Below are 16,395 nucleotides of genomic sequence, written 5' to 3' on the forward strand. Positions count from 1 at the left end.
ACTCCTTCACTGGGGACCCTGTGCTCCATCCAATATATGACTTTGAGAAACCACTTCTGTATTTGTTAGGCACTGGAAGAGCCTCTCAGGAAACATCTATATCAGGCTCCTGTCAGCAAGTTCTTGTTGGTATCCACAATAGCATCTGGACTTGGTGGTTGTATATGGGATGGATCCGAGGTGAGGCAGTCTCTGCATGATCATTGTTTCAGGATCTGCTCCACACTTTTTCTCTGTAACTCCTTTCATGGGTATTTTGTTCCTCTTCTGAGAAAGATCAAAATACTCACACTTTGGTCTTCTTTCTTCTAGAGTTTCATGTGTTTTGTGAATTGTATCTTGAATATCCCAAGCTTCTGGGCTAATACCCACTTATCAGTGAGTGCATATCATGTGTGTTCTTTTGTGATTGGGATACTTCACTCAGGATGATATCCTCCAGATACATTCATTTGTCTAAGAATTTCATGAATTCATTGTTTTTAATAGCTGTGTAGTACTCTATTTTGTAAATATACCATATTTTCTGTATCCATTCATCTGTTGAGAGACAACATCTGAGTTCTTTCCAGCTTCTGGCTATTATAAATAAGGCTGCTGTGAATATAGTGAAGCATTTGTACTTATTGCATGTTGGCACATTTTCTGGATACATGCCCACGAAGGGTAGTGCTGGGTCCTTGGGTAGTACTATGTCCAGCTTTCTGAGAAATTGCCAGATTGATTTCCAGAGTGGCTGTACTAGCTTGCAATACCACCAGCAATGGAGGAGTATTCCTCTTTCACCACATCCTCATCAGCATCTGCTGTCCCCTGAGTTTTTGATCTTAGCCATTCTGACTGGGGTGAGGTGGAATCTCAGGGTTGTTTAGATTTGAATTTCCCTGATAACTAAGACTATTGAACATTTCTTTAGGTGCTTCTTGTCCATTTGAGTTTCCTCAGTTGGGAATTCTCTTTTAAACACAGTTCCCCATTTTTAAAAGAGTTATTTCTTCCTCTGGAGTCTAACTTCTTGTTATTTGTATATAGTGCATATTTGACTTCTGTTGGATGAAGGACTGGAAATGATATTTTACCAATCTCTTGGTTGCCTTTTATCTTATCGATAGTGTCCTTTGTCTTACAGGAGTTTTGCAATTTTGTGAGTTCCTGTTTGTCAATTCTTGATTTTACAACACAAGCCATTGGTGTTCTGTTCAAGATTTTTTTTCCCCTATGCCCATATGTTCAAGGCTCTTCCCTAATTTCTCCTCTATAAGTTTGAGTGTCTCTGGTAATATGTGGAGGTCCTTGATCCACTTAGATTGAGCTTTGTACAAGGAGATAAGAATGGATCGATTCACATTCTTCTACATGCTAATCGCCAGTTGAGCCAGCACCATTTGTTGAAAATGCCGTCTTTTTTTTTTTTTTTTTTTTTTTTTAACCACTGGATGGTTTTAGCTCCTTTGTCAAAGATCAAGTGACCATAGATGTGTGGGTTCATTTCTAGGTCTTCAATTCTATTGCATTTATCTACCTATCTGGCACTGTACCAGAACTATGCAGTTTTTATCACAATTGCTCTGTAGTACAGCTTGAGGTCAGGGATGGTGATTCCACCAAAATTCTTTTATTGTTAAAAATAGGTAATTTTATCCCTAGGTTTTTTGTTATTCCAGATGAATTTGCAAATTGCTCTTTCTAAATCTGTGAAGAGTTGGAATTCTGATGAAGATTGCATGGAGTCTGTAGATTGCTTCTGGCAAGATAGCCATTTTTACTATATTAATCCTGCCAATCCATGAGCATGGGAGATCTTTCCATCTTCTAAGGTCTTCTTCAAATTATTTCTTCAGAAACTTGAAGTTCTTATCATACAGATCTTTCAATTGCTTAGAGTCATACCTAGATATTTTATTATTTGTGACTATTGTGAAGGGTGCTGTTTCCCTAATTTCTTTCTCAGCCTGTTCATCCTTTCTGTAAAGAAATGCCACTGATTTGTTTGAATGAATTTTATATCCAGTTTATCAGTTTTAGGAGTTCTCTGGTGGAATTTTCAGGGCCACTGTGTATACTATTATATCATCTGCAAATGGTAATATTTTGACATCTTCCTTTCTAATTTGTATTCCTTTGATCTTCTTCTGTTGTCTAATTGCTCTAGCTAGGATTTCAAGTACTATATTGAATAGGTAGGGAAAGAGTGGGCAGCCTTGTCTAGTCCCTGATTTTAGTGGGATTGCTTCCAACTTCTCTCCATTAGTTTGATGTTGGCTACTGGTTTGCTGTATACTGCTTTTACTATGTGTAGGTATGGGCCTTGAATTCCTCATCTTTCCAAGATTTTTATTATGAAGGGGTGTTGGATTTTATCTAATGCTTTCTCAGCATCTAATGATATGGTTATGTGTTTTTTCTTTGAGTTTTTCTATATAATGGATCACATGGATGGATTTCCATATGTTGAACCATCCCTGAATCACTGGGATGAAGCCTACTTGATCATGATGGATCATCATTTTGCTGTGTTCTTGAATTTGGTTGTCAAGAATTTTATTGAATATTTTTGCATCAATATTCATAAGGAAAATTGTTCTGAAGTTCTCTTTCTTTGTTGGGCCTTTGTGTTGTGTAGGTAGCAGAGGCCTTTTGACTTCATAGAATGAATGGGGAAAAGTACCTTCTGTTTCTCTTTTGTGGAAAATTTGAGGAATATTGGTATTAATTCTTCTTTGAGGTCTGATAGAACTCTACACTAAACCCATCTGGTTCTGAACATTTTTTGGTTGGGAGACTATTAATAACTTTTTTTCTATTTCTTTAGGGGATGCAGGACAGTTTAAACTGTTAATTTTATCTTAATTTAACTTTGGCACCTGGTATCTGTCTAGATAATTGTCCATTTCATTAAGGCTTTCCAGTTTTATTGAGTATAGGATTTTGTAGTAGGATCTGATGATTTTTTGGATTACCTCAAATTATGTTGTTTTGTCTCTCTTTTTATTTCTGATTTTATTAATTAGTATGTTGTCTCTGTGCCCTCTAGTTCATCTAGCTAAGTATATTTCTATTTTGTTAAATTTCTCAAAGAACCAACTCCTAGTTTGGTTGATTCTTTGTATAGTTCTTTTTGTTTCCATTGGTTGATTTCTGCCCTGAGTTTGATTATTTCTTGTTGTCTACTCCTCTTGGGTGAATTTGCTTCTTCTTCTTCATCATCTTTTTTTTTTCTTTTCTTTTCTAGAGCTTTCAGATATGCTGTTAAGCTGCTAGTATAAGCTCTCACCAGTTTCTTCTTGGATTCACTCAGAACTATGAGTTTTTCTCTTAGGACTGCTTTCATTGTATGTTGTAGGTTCATTTTCATTAAATTCTAAAAATCTTTAATTTCCTTCTTTATTTCTTCCTTGACCAAGTTATTATTGAGTAGAGTGTTACTCAGCATCTATGTATATGTGGACTTCCTAATATTAATGTTGTTATTGAAGATCAGCCTTAGTCTGTTGTGATCTGATAGGATGCATGGGATTATTTAAATCTCCTTTTATCTATTGAGGCCCTGTTTTATGACAAACTATATATGGTCAGTTTTGGAGACGGTAACATGAGGTGCTGAGAAGAAGGTATATCCTTTTGTTTTAAGTTAAAATGTTCTATAGATATCTGCTAAATTCATTTGTTTCATAACTTCTGTCAGTTTCATTGTGTCTCTGTTCAGGTTTTGTGTCTATGATCTGTCCATTGATGTAAGTGGGGTGTTGAAGTCTGCTACTATTATTGTGTGTGGTACAATGTATGCTTTGAGCTTTATTAAAGTTTCTTTTATGAATGTGGATACCTTTGCATTTGAATCATACATGTTCATAATTGAGAGTTTATCTTGGTATATTTTTACCTTTGGTAAATATGAAGTGTTGCTCCTTGTGTTTTGTTTTGTTTTTGTTGTTTTTTTTGTTTTTTTGATAACTTTAGGTTGAAAGTCAATTTTATTCAATATTAGAATGGCTATTCCAGCTTGTTTCTTGGGAACATTTGCTTAGAAAATTGTTTTCCAGACTTTTACTCTGAGGTAGTATGTGTCTTTGTCACTGAGGTGGGTTCCCTGTATGCAGCAAAATGTTGGGCCCTGTTTACGAAACCAGGCTGCTATTCTATATCTTTTTTATTGGGGAATTAAGTCCATTGCTATTAAGAGATATTAAGGAAAAGTAATTGTTGCTTCCTGTTATATTTGTTGTTAGAGTTTGGACTCTGTTCATGTGGCTTTCTTCTTTTAGATTTGTTGATAGATTATTTTCTTGCTTTTCCTAGGGTATAGTTTCCCTCCTTGTATTGCGTTCTCTTAGGGTCTGACATCTGTTCAGGTTCTTCTGGCTTTCATAGTCTCTGGTAAGAAGTCAGGTGTAATTCTAATAGGTCTGCCTTTATATGTAAGCTGACTTTTCCCTTACTGCTTTTTTACTGGCTAGTTTTGTGTCAACTTGACACAGCTGGAGTTATCACAGAGAAAGGAGCTTCAGTTGAGGAAATGCCTCCATGAGATCCAACTGTAAGGCATTTTCTCAATTAGTGATCAAGGGGGAAAGGCCCCTTGTGGGTGGGACCATCTCTGGGCTGGTAGTCTTGGTTCTATAAGAGAGCAAGCTGAGCAAGCTAGGGAAGGCAAACCAGTAAGGAACATCCCTCCATGGCCTCTGCATCAGCTCCTGCTTCCTGACCTGCTTGAGTTCCAGTCCTGACTTCCTTGGTGATGAACAGCAATAGGGAAGTGTAAGCCAAATAAACCCTTTCCTCCCCAAGTGCTTCTTGGTCATGATGTTTGTGCAGGAATAGAAACCCTGACTAAGACAGCTTTTTGTGAGGACCTGGTGGCAGCAGTCCCAAGATGGCGTCCGGAACTGCAGCTAAGTCTTATGACTTGCTCCTGACTTCCTCATACACCTGAAAATAAGCCATGGCCACCATGAGAGCTGCACAGGTGCACTATGATGCTGGTGGTGTAAACAAGTCCATATTTGGTGGAGACATGCCCCTGCCGCCCTTTTTCTACCCACACTGGGTCTATGGGCGAGAAAAACATATCGCCCTTAAACCTGGGGATTAATTTGGGAAACTTACCAGTACCACCATTCCTCAGCTGAAGAGTTCTGAATCCACAAGATCATCCTCAGGTCCCTGTATGGGCCACCAGATGTTGTGCCCACCTTGGCCAGCAAGGAAGACACAACACGATTGAATTCTTCTCAACAGCCTTTATTGCAGGAATGCCTCCATGCTGCTATGGTGACCCAGGGAACCCAGGAAGGTCTGCTTATATGTTCTCAGCCCCCATCCACTGGCAGGCCACGTCACCTCACCAGGCACACAGCTTCAGCCAATCAGGGCTGCAGGGGCATGTCTCCACCAATATGGACTTGTTTACACAGCCAGCATCATGGTGCACCTGCACAGCTCTCACGATGGTTGTGGCTTATTTTCAGGTGTATGAGGAAGTCAGGTGCAAGTCATAAGACTTAGCTGCAGTCCCGGGCGCCATCTTGGGACTGCTGCCACACCCGCTTTTCACAGCTTTTGATATTCTTTTTTTATTTTGTGCATTTAGTATTTTGATTATCATGCGACAAGAGGAATTTCTTTTCTGGTCCAGATTATTTAGAGTTCTGTAGGCTTCTTATATATTCATTCACATCTCTCTCTTTTTTTTTTTTTTGGTTAGGGAAGTTTTCTTCTTTAATTTGTTAACGATATTTATTGGCCATTTAAGGTGTAAATCTTTCTTCTCACCTTTACCTATTATCCATAGGTTTGGTCTTCTCTTTGTGTCCTGGATATCCTGGGTGTTTTGGGTTAGGATCTTTTTTAATTTTACATTATATTTGATTGTTGTGTTATCTATAGAATCTTTTACACCTGAGATTCTCTCTTCTATCTTTTATATTTTGGTGGTGATACTTGCATATATGGCTCCTAATTTCTTTCTTAGGATTTCTATCTCAAGAGTTGTCTCCCTTTGTGATTTCTCTATTGTTTGTACTTCCATTTTTAGATCCTGGATGATTTTGTTCAATTTTTTCACCTGTTTGGTTGTGTTTTCTTATAATTTTTTAAGGGATTTTTGTGTTTCCTCTTTAAGGGGTTCTACCTGTTTATCTGTGTTCTACTGTATTTCTTTCAGGGAGTTATTTATGTCCTCTATCAGCAGCATGAGATATGATTTAAATCCAAATCTTGCTTTTCTTGTGTGTTGAGTTATGCAGTACTTGTTGTGTTGGGAGTACTGTGTTCTGATGATGTCGAGTGGTCTTGGTTTCTGTTGGTAAGATTCTTATGTTTGCCTTTAGCCATCTGGTAATCTCTGCTGTTAGATGTTCTTGCTGTCTCTGACTGGAGCATGTTCCTTCTTTGAGTCTATAAGCCTCTGTCAGCACTCCCTGGAGGCAAGCTCTCCCCTCGCAGGACCAGTGCACAGAGGGCTGTAGAACAGCCCCACCCCCTGGGTGCAGATGTAGGCCTGTAGGACCCTGTCCCAACTGATTTCTCGAGTGGACCCACCTTAGAGAGTCACCTGAGAGAAAATCCATAATTCATTTTATAAATCTTAGCACTCTACAAGGGAATATATCCATTTCATTTATAATGTAATTTACTTTAGAAAATTACTCATTTGTATGTGCTGCTTCAGCATGAAGGCTACCAATATAGTGCTAACAGAATTATTCTATAAGAAAAATAGTGCAGAAATATTCAATAGGATTATTATTTAATAGTTACAATCTTATGCTGTGCTTATATGAATATAATAAAATATAGACTTTTATAGTGTAATGAATAAATGTTAAGACACAAAACCAATGGAAGCTACATTTCACTTTATGTTTCCATATGTACACTGAGTTACTTTGCTAGTCAATCTTCCAATAATAAAGTCATATAGAAAGCTGCTTGCGATGAGCATAAATAATCACAAAATGATGAGGCAGCACTGTATACATAATTTTTGCAGAATTTTAGAATCTCCTTAAATCAGTCTTAATGCATGTGCAAAAATACAGATGTCTGCATCAGATGACTGAGTAGATTAAGCATGGGTGAAGGCATAGAGTTTTATGATATCTGGCAAGGTAAATGGGTTATGGCAGAGTTAAAATCTAAGCTTGGACCTTGGCATTGTCTCAAATTTGCCACAAGAGATGTGTGAATTATAAAACTAGAGGAGGAAGCAGGAAGTATTTTATATAAACCAAATAGGAAAGATTACCATGTGAAAGGATAAAGTATCCTGCATAAGTTATCAGCTGGCATATTTCTATAGAATGTGGGAGTAGTGAGCCAATTCTCATTCTTAGCATTACACCAGTTTTCTGCATGATCTTACCTGACCCTGATGAACAATTTAATAATTATGAGAAATAGGGTTAGTGGAAGAAAATCTATGCATTTATATGCTTGCATTCAGGTAAAAGTTTTAATGAATTATAAGTTCTTTTCAATTTATTTATTTATTTATTTATTTATTTATTTATATATCTGGACTGTAGTTTTCCCTTCCTTTCCTCCTCTCCTTCAGCCTCCCCTACCAATTTACTTCTCTTCAGAAAAGGGCAGGCCTCCCAAAGATTTCAACCATGGCACATCCTCTCCTATTTAGTCTGAACAAGGCAAACCAGTAGGAGGAAAGAGTCCCTGAAATAAGCAACATTGTCAGAGACTGCCCTTTTTCCACTGTTAGGAGTCCCATTAGAAGATCAAGCTACATAACTGTAATATATTATGTCAGACCGATGCAATATCTCTCGTTGGTACTTCAGTCTCTGTGAGCCTCTATGAGCCCAGGTTAGTTGATTCTGTAGGTTTTCTTGTGTTACTCTTGACCTTCTGGCTTATAAAATCCTTCCTCCCCATCTTCTGCAGGAAACCTGAAGCCTCACTTAACGTTTGGCTGTGGGTCTCTGCATCTGTTTCCATCAGTTTCTGAGTGAAACCACTCTGATGGGTTTAGGCACCCAAAGAACATGTTATCTAAATGAAATGACATGAAATGAAATGAAATGAAATGAAATGAAATGAAATGAAATGAAATGAAATGAAATATAGGAAAAACTTTATTTATATCTATATCTAAATCTAAATCTATATTTGTATCTACATCTATATCCATGTCTAGATATATAGAGATATATATGTTGTGATTTTTCTGAATTTTGAGTTCTAATCCTTTTAAAATGAGAAGTTCAATAAATAACCTTACATTGTGATTATGAATATTATCATGAATATTATCGCCAAGTATATTACCCCAAGGATAGCAATAAGCAATTTTCAGGTATCAATGTATCCTTTCAATTGCTCAGCATTAAGTGTATGAAATATGAAGAAACCTGGTGAAAATAAAATGCAAAAATCATAAATTCCAAGTGTCTGGTAGTTTAGTGATTTAGAAATTTAAAAATGAGAAAATTGAAACAAAATGCTGTATAATACATTAGAATATAAAATATGAGCCAAAAGTTAACAGATCTTAAAATGAGTATTCAGCAGTGTAAATTTTCCCATCTTCTTTCTGTTTTGGCATTTATGTTATATTATTAAATGTTCATTTCTCAAATTCAATGACTTTTCTTAAACGTTAAAGATTTTTTTAAAAAATATTTCCATTGAAATTTTCACATATAGTAAAATGCTTTGCAAAGAACAAGAGTTATTCCATTTACTCCATTTGTAGACTAATATTTGTTTTCTTTCAATAATAGTGACCTTGGGACATAATTATGAATGTGACAGATCTGAAGTCGGAGAACAGGAGAGAAAAAGGAACAGATATATTGTATATTAGGGAAAGTTTTTGTGTTTCTAATAAATGACCTGGTTCTTTTAAAAATGGACATTTACCTTATAACTCATGTGCAGAGAACATTTCAGAAAGGGAAAGCCACATATAATTTTAAACATAATTGCACTAATATTGCTTGTGAAAAATTCTTAGATGAATCTGTCTATAGATTTTAATGCTGTGAAGAACTGAAGTATCCTTTTAGCAAATCTGTCTACATTGGTATAATGGTTCCACTAATGTCTTTATTAATGTTTAACTAACTTTAAACCAAGTCAGAAAAAGGGTTCTAAAATCCATAACATTTTGAGTAATATATCATTTTTAAGCATGAGAGGTGAAGTGTTGGCCTTCTTCAATGGTAACAAAGTAAAGGAAACCTAGCTTACTTTAATGGGTGTGCCATTAAAGGAAATTATCTTTAAAGACCCGTGGGTCACAACAATTTGAAGGAACAGTTGAAATGTCAACAAAATTACATTCCTCTATTATATTATGTTAAATAAATCACAAGATAGAAAAGTCATACCTGATGAAATCTACTGGAACAATGTAGGTTAAAAAGGTTTAAGCATAAAAATGAGAAACACGAAGTTCAATGTGAGGGTGTGGATCTATAGTACATACTTATAGTCAAGAAAATGGCAAGGTAGAACACTGTGACCTGGCTTTTTGTTCTTTCATTGTGCAACTGACATGCCTTTATCGGTAACAATGAATTATAGTGAACACTTTCCACAGCTATAATTAACTATTGCTAAAAGTTAGAAAGCTCCTTTTGAAACTTAGGGGATAATATTCTTCAGTTTTAACATAACTATCTCAGTATTATTCATATATCTTCTTCTGATAGTACCTATTACATAAACATTGATTTTGCATTCAGCAGATAATTCAAAATAACTATTGGATCACCTAGTAACAAATTACTTCTTAAAGAGAAATTATACTGCATAAAATATTTTAACTCTAAAATAAAAAAAAACTGTTTTGAGACATGTTATAGATCAATTTTTTCTTTCTTTTCATTTAGCAAAGAAAGTTTTACTAATATAAAGTGCATATCATGTAAAAATGCTCTTAAACATGTTACTTCATGAAGTAATCACTGAGATGAGGCCCAAAACTTCAATAGAGACCCTGGGACCTGTTTTCCAAGAATAAGTACAGAGAGTAAAGCAGAGTTAGTTTGGTAGAATGACTTTGTAAGCTCTAGGGAGCAAAGCCTAGGATGAGATTGCTTGAATACAAAACCAAATTCTGCCATAATACTTCCGTGATGCTAGATTAGTGTAGATTCAATGTTTAGAATTTTTGGCAAGATTTCCATGCTGCCTTGATCTATCCTTCCCATTTGCAGCTTTTATGCTATCTTTTATCCAACAGGACCCTTGATTGAAATATGGAAAAAACAAAAAACTGAGGGTGTATACCTGGGGCGATTGTCCTAAGTCACTGAGGAAATACACCATTTTATTATTTCTAAGTAGGCAGGCTAAAAATATCATTGTACATTTTTTTAGGTTTAGATATAAATTCAAATTATCTTTAAATGGTGATCACATTCATCGATTTAAGTCTATGCTAAAAATGGAATCCTTTTATCTTAAGATCTTTTAGTTTTGTAACATAGTTTTGATCTCATGACTAACTCATTACTTTTTTAACATAGCTCTCTTTTGTGGTTAGCTATTGTTGTATGCCAGCCTGCGGCCTACTTGAACCGGGTACACTTGGGAGGCAGGCTGGGGCTGAAAGAGATTTAGATGGTGAGAGGTTAATGGAGACCAAGACAGGATTCTGTTCAAGGCCTGCCACTTTACTAAGAGAGTGTGCTTATCAGGGGAAAGGCCCATCCCCTGCCAGTCCGTTCTTGGTGTCTGGAGCCAGCCTGTAGGCAATGTGCAGGATAGGATGTTCCTCCAGAGTATCTCAGGGGCTTCTCAGCAGGTATCAGTGTCTTGGAGAGAGCAGTGGCAAGTGACCTAACAAAAGAGCCATCTAGGTCGGAAGGCTCCAACCTAGGTAATCTCCTTCTTAGTAGCAGCAAGGTCAAAGTCTGGAGTAGCCTGCTTCAGGGCTGAGGGAGGCTAGTAGATATTTTCTTTATTTACATTTCAAATGTTTTTTCCCTTTCCTCAATTCCCCTGGGAAATACCCCCTATCCCATCCTTCCTCCCCCTGGTCATTAACCCACCCAGTTTTGCTTCCCTGTCTTGGCATTCCCCTGCACTGGGGAACAGAACCATCATGGGACCAAGGGCCCCTCCTCTCATTGATGTCAGACAAGGCATCCTCCATCCATGTGACCAGCGCCATGAGTCCCTCCATATGTACTCTTTCCTTGGTGGTTTAGTCCCTGGGAGCTCTGGGTGTACTGGTTGGTTCATATTGTTGTTCCTCCTATGTGGCTGCTAACCCCTTCAGCTCCTTGGGTCCTTTCTCTAGCTCCTCCATTGGGGACCCTGTGCTCATGACAGTGGATGGCTGTGATCATTAACTTCTGTATTAGTCAGGCACTGGCAGACCCTCTCATGAAATAGCTATATCAGGCTCCTGTCAGCAAGCTCTTGTCTTATCCACAATAGTGTCTGGGTTTGGGATGAATCCCCAGGTGGAACAGTCACTGGACAGACTTTCCTTCAGTTTCTGCTCCAGACTGTTTATCCTCCCATGGGTATTTTGTTCCCCCTTCTATGATGGACTTAAGTATCCACACTTTGGTCTTCCTTCTTCTTGAGCTTCATGTGGTCTGTGAATTGTATCCTGAGTATTCTGAACTTCTGGGCTAATATCCACTTATCAGTGAGTGCATATCATGTGTGTTCTTTTGTGATTGGGTTACATCACTCAGGATGATATTTTCTAGTTCCTTGATGACTAATGAGCACTCATTGAGATATGATGCTTAAATCTCGAAGTTATTGTTATTTGGAGATTATTTTATATGAAACAATTTTAGTCAACAAGGAAGGCAGACCTCCAAATATCCCATTTGTGATATGAACATGGATTAACAGGGAGTTGTTATGGAATATGGCTTGAACTTCCAAGTAAGAATATTAGATGTTCAGGTAATAAGCTGTCAACTCCTAATTCCACAGCTGGAAAACTGATTAGTAAGCAATAAAGTCCTCAATTCATGGGTAATATCTTAAATAACATGATATGATAGTGACATTTCATATAGTAGTGAAACGATATGTGAAAATTAATCACTTATGGAAATAAGGGACTTTTAGGGATCATAGAGTATATAGTCTATCAACATAGGGAAGGAATAAAGATGTAAGCTCTGTGCTATAGCTATAAGGTCAAGCCTGAGACTTCTTTTCCTCATGTAGTTTACATAGAGTTGGTAAAGGGAAAAGAATGTGTGGTTTAACAGGCTTCTTTCCCCCTTTTATTCTGCCCTGGTTGTCAGCTATGAGATAGTGCCACATATGTTCAAAGCACCTCTTCAAAACACAGTTAAACTGTGTCTTAAAACATCCTTACAACACCACCAAAATGTGTGTTTTGCTAATTTACTGTTTTTTTTAATCTAATTAAATAAAAATTAACCATTACACCTGGGATATCATTAAGGGTTTGAAGCATAAATAAAACCAGTGAGGGTTTGTCTAAATTTATAGGTATGTCATCCTCTAAGTTCAGATACGAGTAAGAATTGGTTATTTTCAGAAGTGGTCAGAACTCAGACACCAGTACACAGTATGATTTGCCATCCCTAAGGGTTATCATTGCTAAAACTGCCAAGAATACTATTGCTAGTACACCTCAATTGTTACCATCAGCTAATGTCTGCTGACTTTTAAATTAAGCAAGCTGTTTGGGAGCTGGAAAATTTGATCCTTGGCTGATAGTAGTTATAATATTCCCTTGCCTGGGTATATTAAATAATGAGCTATGGATTGTGTGCCCTGTTTTTCTGACTGGCAAGATTGTTATGAAAGGTTGTTTTGTTTGTTTGTTTGTTTGTTTTCTTAACTCCAATAAAATTACACCTTAGTCAAATATGCTGAATCTCAAATTAATTCTGGTAACTCTGCAGCCATTCTCAGTAAGAAGGTGGGGTACTATTTACAGACTCAATAAAGGGGCTTCTAATGTTATAATCTCTTATGGAATGCTTGTGACTAATGAATTTCTATGGCAAATAAAGTTATAAATAAATATGTCACATGCTTCCTCTGTCTATCTAAGAAAACTATCCCCTACTTATTTCAGAGTAGGCTAAAAATCATCTCCCCTGTATAACATGTTTGTGTTTGAAAATCTAGGCACAAATAGATATTTTTGGATACATGTGAACTTTATCACAATTGCAGCATGCTACGATGGTATATGAAAACAGGACAAAATCATGTGTTTTCTGGTCCTGAAAGCTGAAGTAGAAGCAGCAGTTGCAGTTAGCATTTGGGAATCAGCTAAGAATTCCAGAGAGTGATATTAGTAAAAGACCTTGTGATAATCAAAGGGGTTATAATCTAGGAGTTATGTGCATGCATGCCTGTGCACTTGTGCATGTATGTGTGTGTGTGTGTGTGTGTGTGTCTATGTGTTTATAAAAGCAAGACTGACAGGGACAGAGCCAGAAAATTTCTTTCCCACTGGCATTACCCATTCATTACTGATTAAGCTCAGGGTTGATTCCTTGGTTTGTCCTTTATGAAAAGTGATTCAATAAACCTGGAGTATTTATGTCTGATTTCACTTTTGCTGGTTGTAAAGAGTATTAACTTGGGTAAATCCAAGTGTAACTCATTTGTAGTTTCCTAAGGAAAATGTACACTATTGATGTTAACAATGGAACTAATTTATACTACTTTAACAATTTTTTAAATATTTTATCATTTTATTTCGTTTTAATTTTCTTTTTTCTTTTCTTTCTTTTTTTTTTCTTTTGGTTTTTTGAGACAGGGTTTCTCTATGTAGCCCCTGCTGTCCTGGAACTCACTCTGTAGACCAGGCTGGCCTTGAACTCAGAAATCCGGCAGCCTTTGCCTCCCAAGTGCTGGGATTAAAGGCATGCACCACCACAGCCATCTCATTTTAATTTTCTATTTAAATTTTATTCAATATATGGTTGTCATAACCTTTCCTCTTCTACCAACTCCCAGAGCCTTGGTATTATCCACTTCCTTACCCACCAACCTTATATATTCTCTCTCTCTGAGAAAAAAAAAAAAAAAAAGAATAGCAGAACAACAGCAAAAGACCTCAATGAAACAAACAAAAATGTACATTTTTGTGATGTCTGGCTACTCTTGGGCATGGAGTCATCTCTGGAATATGTTTGATATTCTCAATGACACTCCATTAGAGTAAAGTGATATTATATTTCCTAGCAGGCATCAATAAAAATAGTTTCACTTCATGAACTGCAACCCATATCTGACACAGTTAAACTGGTTTAGATTGTAAGACTGGGTGTATTAGTCATGAGACTGAAAGAAAAGCTTATTACTATTATTTGTAAAATAACCTGCCAAATAAGAAAAAATAAAATAATAATGGCATAATGTTATACTAATAGATCAGATCATTGCCTAACCCTCATCACAGAACCTTACTCTTGAAATAAATGGTAATGGAGAGACCACAGCTGCACAGTGTGCAAAGAGTGGTAGGCTTTGGAGCACTCAGCCCTTAATGGGGTGAATTTAATGTATTTTATCAAACTACTCTCCTCAAGGCTCAGGGATTTATACAGAATAGGAAGGAGAACTCTTGTAAGATCCAGAAATTGTGGATGGCACCAAGAAAATGTCTTTCAGGTATAACTGTATGAATACATGTATAGATTTATAGAGACTATTGTAGTGCAGTGCACACTATAACCTGCAGAGCTTCACATCAGAAAAACAAAAGAAACCAAATCTGCAATTTATCTTCTTAATAACTCCTCTTTTTCCCTTGACCTTCAATTTCCCACAATTAGTGTGGCTGAGTTTTATTATATGTAAAATTAATATGGGATGATTGTAACCATTCTCTGGAAATACATGTACTCATGATATTTACCTATTTTTATATGTGTTTATATACACACATTCCACATAAAAATGAATAGAGAAAAAGAGAACAAAATCCAGCATACTATGAGTTGCTTAGTTTTCTATATATTCGAGATATTAATCATGTGTTAAATAACTATATTTCAACATAACTTCCCCTTATTAAAATGTTTATATTATTGCTGCTGTGTTTATACCTGTGTATGATGAGCACATGACAGTTGTAAGAAGACAACATTTAGTAATCAATTATCTCCATTTATTATGAAGTCTAGGGAATGAGCTCAGGAAATCAGACTTGAACAGCAATTATCTTTGTCTAAGGTGATATTTTATAGACTGATCACTCCATTTTCTGAGTTATTGTCTACTTCACTTTTATTTTCTATTATACAGTAATGTCTTAATATTATGCAGTCTTCCTTAGTTTTAGTTTACTAGGTTCTTTTCTGTTTATGGTTTTAATGTCATAACTAAACATTGATCCTATGCTAAAATCCTGAACAAAAATTTATTCCTATGTTACTATAATGAACAATTTTCTTATGCTTTTTAAAACTTTTAAATTCTGGGTATGACATTGAATTAGTTATTCCATTTATAATAAATATTTCAATGATTGTTAAGCAAAGTTCTACGTATATGTAGATTTTTTTTCACATCATATTCTTAAGAGAATGCTCTTTTCCATGTGTGTTCGTGGCTTCTTTATAAACAGTCATTTGAATGTAATGTTGGATTTTTTTTTTTGACTTCTTATTCTGTTCCTTAGGACTGTGTTTTTACTGAAATATCAGTTCAATATTTGACTCTAACCTATTTCAACCTATACACTTCTATTTTCCTGATAAAAACACATACAGCAAAAGAAAAACAACTAAACAAACCAAACACTCTGACTTTAAAAGGAGCCAGCTTTCAAAAAGTATCTTGCTTATTTGGTTATGATGCTGCTATTAGAAGAGAGAATTGTAAAGGAAAACATGACAATTCAGGATCCAGTTCTAGCTTTTTTGATCAAGAATTTTGTACTAGCAGAATATGTATTGACAACTATTTAAGAACTTGACTGAAACTGATGAGGGATTTAAAGTTAACTCCGTACAAATAGAATAAAACCTTTTTAATTTTTGTATTCAATTCTCCTGACCGAAGTGATCAAATAGCAATAGAAAAGACAGACATGGTTACTGATGTGGTAATAATAACATTCATGCATATCCAGGAATGAAAATATCTTCTGTACCTTGGGAATAATGAGCTTAGATCATTTGAGTATTAGTAGGAATCAATTAATGAGTTTTACCTTTCACAACCATAACTGGAAAATTACTAACAAAGGAGATGATATACAAATTCTCTTGAATTGTTTGAAGACTTATGAATTTTACTTTTCATTGAATATCTCCATCTTTGAGAGATAGCTCTCAAGTAGCAATCCCCTCCTCCAGAATTTATTTATTGATGATGTTCTTTTTTAAATTTTTTATTAGATATTTTCTTTATTTGCATTTCAAATATTATCCCCATTCCTCCCTTTGAAAATTCCCTATCCCT

This window comes from Mus caroli, unplaced genomic scaffold (genome assembly GCF_978045245.1).
Source record: "Mus caroli unplaced genomic scaffold, Mus_caroli_1 scaffold_12, whole genome shotgun sequence".
In the NCBI taxonomy this organism is placed as follows: domain Eukaryota; kingdom Metazoa; phylum Chordata; class Mammalia; order Rodentia; family Muridae; genus Mus; species Mus caroli.